Source organism: Zea mays, chromosome 3 (genome assembly GCF_902167145.1).
Source record: "Zea mays cultivar B73 chromosome 3, Zm-B73-REFERENCE-NAM-5.0, whole genome shotgun sequence".
Lineage (NCBI taxonomy): Eukaryota > Viridiplantae > Streptophyta > Magnoliopsida > Poales > Poaceae > Zea > Zea mays.
This window is the reverse complement of record NC_050098.1, coordinates 140949033-140960549: the sequence shown is the minus strand read 5'-3', so window position 1 is coordinate 140960549 and position 11517 is coordinate 140949033.

The window sequence follows — 11517 nt, the reverse complement described above, 5'->3', positions numbered from 1 at the left end:
TTCTTCTAAAGACAGTAACACCTATATCTGTAAAAAGACATTATTAACCCATTTTGCATAATTGATAAACTGAAAGCAAGTTATAATTTAGAAAATCTACAAGAAAAACATTGGAAATAAAATGGTCAGGTGATATAGCAATTTTACCAAGTCCTTTGACCAAACCTTGATTTCCATCCCCGAATGTGATAGCTCTGTGGGGATCTTCGTTTTTCTCGTAAGAGGAGAACATCCTTTTCTCCCATGTCATGTGGTTTGTGCATCCGCTATCAATTATCCAACTTGAGCCCCCAGATGCATAAACCTATAAAACAATTTAGGCCTTATTCTTAGGTACCCAAACAGTCTTGGGTCCTTTGATGTTAGAAACAAGCACCTTGGGTACCCAAACACAAGTCTTTGACCCCTTGTGTTCGCCCCCAACATATTTGGCAACTACTTTGCCTGATTTGTTAGTTAAAATATAAGATGTGTAAAAAGTCTTAATGACATGTTAGGCTCATTTGATGTAGTAGGAGTTTTCTTTTTAGGCATTTTAACATGTGTAGAATGTCTAGAGCTAGATGCCTTATTCTTATACATAAAAGCATGGTGAGAAACATAATGAGATTTCTTTGCATGAATTCTCCTAATTTTGTGCTCAGGATAATTAGCAGGATATAAAATGTAGCCCTCATTATCCTGAACCATGGGAGCTTTGCCCTTAACAAAGTAAGAGTACCTAGAGGGGGGTGAATAGGTGATCCTGTAAAATCAAACACTAAATAGTCACAAACTTGATTGTAAAGATGTTAGTGAAATCAAGTGGCTATGGAACACGCTCGTGCGAACAAAACAATCACAAGAAGCAACACACGAGACACACAATTTTTATCCCGTGGTTCGGCCAAGTAACACTTGCCTACTTCCACGTTGTGGCGTCCCAATGAACGAGGGTTGCACTCAACCCCTTTCAAGTGATCCAATGATCAACTTGAATACCACGGTGTTTTTATGTTTGAGTATTCTTCCCGTTTGCGAGGAATCTCCACAAGTTGGAGCCTCTCGCCCTTACAAGGTTATGATCACAAATAAAGCACGAGAGTAAGGTTAAAAGAGCAACACACACAAGACTCAAATACGCAGCACAACCACGCACACAAGTGAAGACTTGAGCTCAGAGGACAACATAGGGAGTTCACAACTCGAATGGAACTTAAATCACTAACACAACGAATCAAATGTGTGGGAGCGGAGTCTGAATGTCTTAGTATGCTTAGAGAATGCTTGATGTACTCCTTCATGCGCCTATGGGTCCCTTTTATAGCCCCAAGGCAGCTAGGAGCAGTTGGAGACCAACTTGAAGCCAATTCTTGCCTTCTGTCGAGTGGTGCACCGGACATCACTGTTCATATCCGGTGCACGATCTCCTTCCATATCGGGTGCAGCCGACCGTTGCTCCTCGGGGCTGGTTGGCGCACCGGACACTATCCGGTGCATACCGGACAGTCCGGTGCATCCAGCCGACCGTTGGAGCAGGCCACGTGTCGCGCATTGATCGCGCGGACGACCGTTGGCCGCTGGCACAGTTGGCTCACCCGACAGTCCGGTGCACCACCGGACAGTTCAATGAATTTTAGTCGTACGCCTTTGTCGTTTTCCCGAGAGTAGCCGGTTCACCGTCGGCCAGCCTGGTGCACCGGACACTGTCCAGTGCACCACCGGACAGTCCGGTGTGCCAGGCCCGAGCTTATATTGGCTGCTCACAGCCAATCATTTTCCAAATTCGTTTCTCTTTTCTCTGCACTGTTTCTAGCACTTGGACAAACATGTTAGTACTTAAAAACCAATTTACTAAGTCTAGAACCATACCTTGTTATATGATTTGCACTTCTTACTCATTTAGCATATAAGAACTTAATCAATATGTGTTGGACATTTAATCACCAAAACATTATAGAAATGGCCCATGAGCACATTTCCCTTTCACAAACTTATACAATTTCTTAGGGGCATTAAGCTTGACATTGCTTCCCTGTTGGAAACCAATGCCATCCTTAATGCCAGGGCGTCTCCCGCTATAGAGCATGCTTCTAACAAATTTAAATTTTTCATTTTGTTGCATGTTAAGGTTGGCAAAAAGGGTAAGCAGATCATCTTCACTAGAACTACCCTCATCACTAGATGTAGTATACTTGGGGCGGTTCTAGTTTGTACCTTCTTCTTTTTACCGTCATTTGCCATGAAGCACTTGTGGCCGACGTTGGGGAAGAGAAGGCCTTTGTTGACGGCGATGTTGGCGACATCGTCGTCGGAGGAGGAGTCGGTGGAGCTCTCGTCGGAGTCCCATTCCCGACACACGTGGGCATCGCCGCCCTTCCTCTTGTAGTACTTATTCTTCTCCTTCTTCTTTCCCCTCTTGTCGTTGCCCCTGTCACTATCACTAGACATTGGACATTTTGCAATAAAATGATCGGGCTTACCACATTTGTAGCACACCCTCTTGGAGCAGGGTTTGTAGTCCTTCCCCCTCCTTTGCTTGAGAATTTGACGGAAGCTTTTGATGATGAGCGCCATCTCCACATTGTCGAGCTTGAAGGCGTCGATAGGGAGCCTACTTGATGTAGACTCTTCTTTCTTTTCTTCCGTCGCTTTGAATGCGACGGGTTGCGCTTCGGGTGTGGAGGTGTTGCCTTGCTCCAAGTCGACGATGTGTTTGGAGCCTTTGATCATTAGTTCAAAGCTCACAAACTTTCCTATCACTTCCTCGGGAGACATTAATTTGTATCTAGAATCCCCACGAATTAATTATACTTGAGTAGGATTGCGAAAAACAAGAGATCTTAGAATAAACTTGACCATCTCATGGTCATCCCATTTTGTGCTCCCGTGGTTGCGCACTTGATTGACCAAGGTCTTAAATCGGTTGTACATTGCTTGTGGCTCCTCTCCTTGGTTGAGGACGAATCGACCGAGCTCCCCCTCGATTGTCTCCCGCTTGGTGATCTTGGTCACCTCATCCCTTTCGTGCACGGTTTTTAGGACGTCTCAAATCTCCTTGGCACTTTTTAACCCTTGCACCTTATTATACTACTCTCGACATAAAAAGGCGATGAGTATAGTAGTTGCTTGTGAGTTAAAGTGCCGGATTTAGGCGACCTCGTCCGAGTTGTAGCCCTCGTCCCCTACGGTAGGTACCTACGCTCCAAATTCAACAATGTCCCAGATGCTTGCTTGGAGTGAGGTTAGATGATGCCTCATTTTATCACTCCACATACAATAATCCTCACCGTCAAAATATGGTGGTTTGCCTAATGGAACAGAAAGTAAAGGAGCGCGCTTAGAGATATGGGGATAACGAAGTGGCATCTTACTATACTTCTTCCGCTAATGGCGCTTAGAAGTGACGGACGCGGCATCGGAGCCAGATGTGGAGGGCGACGAAGAATCGGTCTCGTAGTAGACCACTTTCTTCATCTTCTTCTTCTTGTCGTCACTCTGGTGCGTCTTGACGCGAGGAGGTGATTCCTCTTTGCCTTTGGCGCCGGACTCCCTTGACGGAGCCTTCCCGTGGCTTGTGGCCTTCTCGCCTGTTTCCATCTCCCTCTTGGCGGATCCTCCCGACATCACTTCGAGTGGTTAGACTCTAATGAAGCACCGGGCTCTGATACCAATTGAAAGTCGCCTAGAGGGGGGTGAATAGGCAGAATCTGAAAATTATAAACTTAAGCACACACTACAAGTCGGGATTAGCGTTAGAAATAAATCTGAGTCCGAAAGAGAGAGAAAACAAATCAACCAAGAAATAAAGCGGGTGAACACGGTGATTTGTTTTACCGAGGTTCGGTTCTAAAGAACATAGTCTCCGTTGAGGTGGTCACAAAGACCGGGTCTCTTTCAACCCTTCCTCTCTCTTAAACGGTCACCTAGACCGAGTGAGCTTTCTCCTTAATCAAACGGGTCACTTAGACTCCGCAAGGACCACCACACACTTGGTGTCTCTTGCCTTGATTACAAGTCACTTGAAAACAAGAATGAGGAAGGAAGAAAGTGATCCAAGAAATAAGAGCGCAAAGAACACGAACAAACTCTCTCAAGTCACTAGGTGAGTGGAATGTATTTGGGACTTGGAGAGGCTTTGATTCTATTGAAAATGTGTCTTGGAGTGAATGCACTAGCTCTTGTATTGAATGTAAAGTGCTGGAAACTTGGATTGTTGGAGTGGTGGTGGTTGGGGGTATTTATAGCCCTCAACCACCAAACTACCGTTGGGGATGGCTGCTGTCGATGGGCGCATCGGACAGTCCAGTGCGCCACCAGACACTGTCCGGTACGCCAGCCACGTCACCCGACCGTTAGGGTTCTGGAGTAGTTGACCGTTGGAGGCTTTGTCCTCTAGTGGCACCGGATAGGCACCCGGTGCGCCTCTGATGGGTGGCTCTGACTCTGCGCACACTGTTCTTCACTATTCATCTGATTCTCCGGCTTTTCCAGTTGTCACACCCGGTTTTAGAAGGCAAACCGAATGCGAACCATGTACGTGCCAGGATCAGTTATTCAGGTACACAACAGTTACATAACATGGACATCATCACACAGTGCTCAAATAGTATTAAAAAGGGAAATAATAGTCGATTACATCATACGTCTGAGACGTCCATATAGTCCTTACAATAAATCAAAGTGCGGAAAAGAAACGTAGATAACCGCGGCCTTCACAGGCAGCCGACTGGGGGTTGCCGCTAACCCACACCTAGAACTCGTCGTAGTCTTGGAACTCCTGGAAGTCTCCTTCCACAGCTTCATCTTCGCCTGAGCAGTGGTTGCAATGCTGACAACCTGGGGATGGGGGGGTTTGGTGTGTAGAGCAAGGGTGAGTACACATCAACATACTCAGCAAGTATCCTGTTTGGCTGTAGTGGACTAGCTTTATGTGGGGATAAGTCAAGCAGTTGCTTTTAGTTGGTCAGATTATTATTTACTAATAGAAAGCCAGGTTTTAGTATTAACCCAAGTTATTAGCCCGATGTACCCTTTCCAAATGGAAAGAATACCACTTACCAGCACCATAGTCATAGCCGAAACCATCGATCTCATAGCCACCTGTACCAAAGTATCTCTGATCAAGTACCACTAATCACTGGAGCTCCCTTGGCCGCTCATAACCGCGAGCACGGCTGATATATCAGTTTTCAAACACTCTGCAGAGGTTGTGCACTTTACCCACAAGTCGTGATTCCCTTTGTGTCCGGAGATCATGACTCTCCATTGATCACTACCAAGGTGACCCAGCAGGGCATCACTACGTAGCCTTTACAAAGATTCCCCGGGGCTGTAGCCACCCGTTAGGTTTCCTAAATGCACCGCACTCCTCCCCAAGGGGCGAACCCAAACTTGGCAGAGCGAGCCGCATACACCGAGCCCCATTGACGGCACGACGGCTAAGTGATCTACACCCCGGATCCTCTAATTATTCAGCTAAGGGCATCCCATTCCACCCTCATGGTTGCACTGTTTTCCCGGGCGGTCATCCATAGAACAGGTCCTTACGGAGAGGCACTCGAGAAACCGCTCGAGCCCCCTTGAAGACCACAAGTATAACATCATAATAAGAGAAGGGAAAACAGCGTATCATAGATAATCTCATCATGTTCATTGATTAGAGTTTGAGCAATAGCATAAAGCTAAACAATAATAATCCAACCCAGATAGGTAGACAAGGACATGGATAACAAAAGCTAGTCAATCCTTAGGTATAAATGTGTAATGCGGGAGGTGAATTAAAGAATGTATAGGACATAGATAGGTCAAGGGACACTTGCCTCCACCAACCGACTGCTGCTCAGGGGCCTCTCCTGCGAGTTCCTCGGGCTCTTCAACCGGATCGTTCTCTATGCGAGTGCACACATACATACATCCATCCATTGAAATTAGGAAACCAACAATACACCATACAAGAGAACAAGTAGATTAAACATGCATAGAATACCACATACAATAATGAATTTACCATGGTTAGAAAGAGGCGGGGAAAGGTCTCGCGAGAGTTAAAGCTTATGCCCGAGACGCACTACGGGTAAACAAATAACTAAACGCTACGTGCTCTAGTTCCAATTGGTTCTAACAAAAGAATTAGCTACATGCACTAATGTAAACGTGACCAAATTAACGTTGAATGAGATAGATGATTAGTTATACAAATTAACTAACGTAACCAATTTCCAAATTGAGACTCCTATCTTATTAATATAAACACGTGATTAGCGTGTATAGGACACGGGGGGGTAGACGGGGCGTCTGGGGGTAGACGGGGACACGACGGGTCGTGCCAAGGCACGCGCACTACGCGAGCACGCGCGCGAGGCCGCACGCACCCGCCACGAACTAGTCGTGCGCATGTCGGGGCCGTACGCTAGCCGAGCTCAAAGCCGCGCGCCATAGGCATGCTGGGTCGAGCTCAAGGCCACGCCGGGGCCGTCACGACGCGAGCAAGGCACGCCGGGGCGGGCGGACGAGCACGGCGCACGGGCGGGGCGGGGGGCACGGCCAGGGCCGGGACGGCACGGGGCCGAGCCGGGCGCGGGCGCGGCGGGGACGGCCGAGCCGGGGCGGGCTCGCCGGGGGGGGGGGGCGGCCGAACCGGGCACGGGACAGGGCGGGCTCGCCGGGGCGCCGGGCGAACGGAGCAGGGTCGGGCTTGCCGGGGTCGGACGGGGTCGGGGCGGGGGCGGCCGGACGCGGGGTCGGGGCGGGCTCGCCGGGGCGGGGCGGTTGAACCAGGGGGGAGCTCGCCGGAGGGGGCGGGCGAACGAGGGGGCGGGCTCGCCGGAGGGGGCGGGCTCGGGACGGGCCGAGCCGGGCAAGGTCGGGGGCGCGGGCGGCCGGGGTCGCCGGGGCCGGGGTCGGGGAAGAGGCGGCGCGGGCGGGGCCGAGCCGGGCGGGGCGGGGGCGCGGGCGGCCGGGGTCGCCGGGGCCGGGGCCGAGCCGAGCTCGACGGAGCGGCTGAGCCGGGGGCCGGGGCGGACGAGGGCGCGGGCGGCCGGGCGCGGGGGGAGGGCGGCGGAGGGAGGAGAGGAGGGAGGAGGAGGGGGGCTCACTGGAGGGGGACGGCGCGGCGGCGGCACCGGGGAGGGGTGGCGGCGGCGCTAGGGCAGGGGAGAGGCGGCGGCGGCGCTAGGGTTAGGGTGAGGGTGAGGGAGAGAGAGAGAGAGGGAGGGGATTTTTGGAAAAAGGAAAAAAAGAGAGGGGGGACGGTTGGGCCGACTGGGCCCAAAGTGGGGGGAGAGGGGGCGCGCGGCTGGGCCGGCGCGGGGCCCACGCGGGAAGGGGGGGTAGGGGGCGGCTGGGCCGCCAGTTGGGCCGGCCGAAGGGGGGCGGTGGGCCAGAAGGGGAGAAGGGGGGAAGAGAAAAGAAAAGAAAAAAAAAGAAAAGGCTTTTTCTTTTTTTCTAATTTCTAATTTCCTCTAGATGAAAGCATTCACATTCTTAATCAATCAAAAAGTATGCATGGTTCGGCATGGTGCATCACACAAAATAAAGAGTTTTAAGGTTTTGCTTTACACGAGGTCTAAAGCCAAAACCCGCTGCGACTTTGGAAAAGATCAAGGCTTAGCGAGAAGAAAAGGGAAAAAGGAAAGAGTAACGCCTGAATTTGGTGAGAGAATAGAAGAAAAAATTCTACCCCCAAATTCAGGGCGTTACAAACCTATCCCCCTTAAAAGAATCTCTCCCTCGAGATTCAGGGTTGGCTAGCAAAGAGCTCAGGGTATTTAGCCATCAGATCATCTTCATGCTCTCAGGTTGCTTCTTCCTCAGAGTGGTGATTCCATCTGACTTTGCACATTCTAATGGTCTTCCTTCGGGTGACTCTGTCTGCAACCTCAAGGATTTGCACTGGCTTCTCAACGTAGGTCAAGTCCTCCTGGACTTCGAGACCTTCCACTGGCAACTGCTCCTCTGGCACACGCAAGCACTTCTTCAACTGAGACACATGAAAGACATCATGCACTGCAGACAAATTCTCTGGCAGACTGAGCTGATAGGCCACTTCTCCACCTCATAATCTTTGATCAACTCTAACCATCTTCGTTGCCTCATGTTCAACTCTGACTGGGTGAATATGTACTTCAGACTCTTGTGGTCTGTGTAAACATCACATTTCTGTCCATACAGATAGTGCCTCCATGTCTTCAGTGCGTGAACCACTGCTGCCAACTCTAGATCATGGATTGGGTAGTTCTTCTCATGAACCTTCAGCTGTCGGGACGAGTAAGCCACAACTCTTCCCTCTTGCATCAACACACATCCCAAACCTGTGTAACAAGCATTACAATACACCGAGAAGGGCTTGTGCACCTCAGACAAGACTAGGACAGGCGCTGTAGTCAACTTTTCTTTCAGCGCTTCAAAGGCCTCTTGACACTTCTGGGTCCACTTGAACTCAACTTTGTTGCCTAGCAACGCTGTCATTGGTTTCGCAATCTTCGAAAACCCTTCAATGAATCGTCGATAATATCCGGCCATTCCAATGAAACTCTTGATTCCTCGAGCATCTGTTGGCGCTTTCCAGTTCAGAATGTCTGCCACTTTCTTCGGATCCACAGCCAATCCTTCTTTGTTGATTATGTGACCCAAGAATAGGACTTCATTGATCCAGAATTCACATTTGCTCAACTTTGCATACAACTGGTGCTCTCGCAATCTCTGCAATACCATCCTCAAATGACTTGCATGCTCTTCTTCGCTTTGAGAATAAATCAGAATGTCGTCAATAAATACCACCACAAACTTATCGAGATAGTCCATGAATACACTATTCATCAAGTTCATGAAGAACGCTGGCGCATTGGTCAAACCAAAAGACATCACTGTGAACTCATACAAACCATACTTGGTAATGAATGCCGTCTTCGGAATGTCCGAAGGTCGGATCCTGAGCTGATGATAACCTGACCTCAGATCAATCTTGGAGAACACACTGGCTCCTCTCAACTGGTCGAACAGATCTTCTATTCTGGGCAAGGGATACTTGTTCTTGATCGTGACCTCAATCAAAGCTCGATAATCAATACACATCCTTTTGGTGCCATCTTTCTTCTCCACAAATAGGACAGGGGCGGCCCAAGGCGAGGTGCTTGGCCGGATGTAACCTTTCTCTGACAGCTCATCAATTTGCTTTTTAAGTTCAACCAACTCTGGTCCAGATATTCTGTAAGCTCTCTTGAAGATAGGGGAGGTTCCAGGAAGAAGCTCTATAGCAAACTCAACTTTCCGCTCTGGTGGCATACCCGGTAAGTCCTTTGGAAACACATCTGGGAACTCGGACACAACCCTGATACTCTCAATTGGGTCTGCTTCACTGCTATCAACAGCTATCTGATAACAACTTCCTTTCTTTGGCTCAGGCGGGACTAACTCGGTCACCACTTCCTCTCCTAGTGGAGACACCAACTTGATGGTCCTTTTATCACAACTGATAACTGTCTGGTACTTATCTAGCCAATTCATCCCTAGGATGACATCTATTCCCTGAGTACCCATTACTATAAGGTTGGCGGAAAATGCTATCCCTCTTATTTCCACACTTATATTCAAACAAATGCTATCGGCTCGAATTCTACCACCGACTGAGTCAATTTGAATGGGGATTGACATGGTAGTAATTGGAAGATTATGTGCTTCTACCCATGATGCAGTAATGAAAGAATGTGTTGCTCCAGTATCAAATAACACTTCTGCAATATGGGAGTCGACTGGGAACATACCTACTATCATGCCGGGGGTCTCCTGAACTGCTTCAGCCTCCAAGTGGTTCAGTCTTCCATGATTGTAGCGCGGCTGAGAGCGGTTGCCTGATCCAGGCTGAGGCACATTCTGCTTTGCTGGGGCGTTGGGGCCTGATTGCTGCTGGGCTACCTTCTTCGGACATTGCATCACCCAGTGGCCTTGCTCTCCACAGTGGAAACATGCTCTATTTCCAACCTGAGCTGGTGCTGCCTGATTGTTCTGCTGGTTTGCTGGGGCAGGAAGGCGAGGTGTCTGCTGATTCTGCCTCTGAAACTGACCTCCTGACTGATTGCTCTGACGGTTCTGGTACTGATGCTGAGGATACTGCCTTTGAAACTGCTGATGCTGCTGAGGTGGACGTTGGTTCTGCCTGAACTGCTGAGGTTGATTGCCTGAGAAACGAGGACGATTGTTGCTTCCAGGCTGGGGTCCACTGATCTTGCGCTTACGATCCTCCATCTTCTTACGCTTCCTCTCTGTCATGATTGCTCTGTCAATCAGGTGCTGGAATGTCGGGAAGGTGTGATTCATCAGTTGGTACTGCAGAGGGTCAACCAAGCCTCTCAGGAAACGGTACTGTCGCTTGGCGTCAGTGTTGACGTCTTCAGGAGCATAGCGAGACAACTGCAGAAACCTGTCCCGGTACTCACTGACAGACAACGGCCCTTGCTTGAGAGCCAGGAACTCCTCCTTCTTCACTGTCATCAGACCTGCAGGAACATGGTACTGACGAAAGCTTCCTCTGAACTCTTCCCAGGTGATGGCGTCAGGGTGGGCATGGGTGGCGAGGTAAGACTCCCACCATGACTGGGCTGCTCCTCTCAACAGACGGGGACCATACAGGACTTTCTCCCTGTCATTGCACTGAGTGGTATGCAACTCCCGCTCCACAGTGCGCAGCCAGTCTTCAGCATCCATAGGGTCAGAAGAGTGAGCGAACGTTGGTGGATGACCTCTCATGAATTCAGCACGCTTGTCTCTGGGCATCTGAGGCATCTGAGGCTGAGGTGGGGCCTGCTGCTGTTGCTGCTGCTGCTGTTGAATGGCGGCCAAAGTCTGACCGATGGCTTGAACTGCCTGAGTCTGCATCAGAAACATCTGCTCGCTCGACATCGGGGGCGGGGGCAGCAGGTGCTGTTGCTGGGGCACCTCATCCTGTTGAGCGGCTCGCTCCTGCTGAGCACGCCTTCCTCCTCTGCGCCTGTTCTCTGACATCTGCAGAATGCAACCACACATCAGAACTGATCTGGCAAATCTTGCAGCATAAGAAAAGAGTATAGAATTCTTCAACAGCACTGAACAGATGAGCATCTTCACTGATCTCCAACACAGACCACACAGCTTCTCAGATAAAGAGGAAAGTGGAATAAAAAGGTTTCCCAACTATATAACTAACTCCATTAACATAATAGGTAAACCAAAATGCAGGGGATACCCACACTCTGGTGACAGTCATTACAAAGATCCAAACCAAACATAGTTCATCATGACAAACATAAATGCACAGGATATAACAAACTACCCTGTCTAACTAAGACTAACTAAGAGCGAGACTAACGCTAAGACTGTAGCTTCTACGTATATATTTCGTATTAATTACAAGATCCAACTCTAACGAGCTATGGTTCTAGAGTTATCTTGGTCTTACAGTCGGGATTGCCATAAGGCTGGTGTCCACGCCGAGGTGAGCGGTACGGGTGTTGAGTCCCGACGGGAGCGGGGGAACCACCATCCAGGTGACGACGTTCCGCG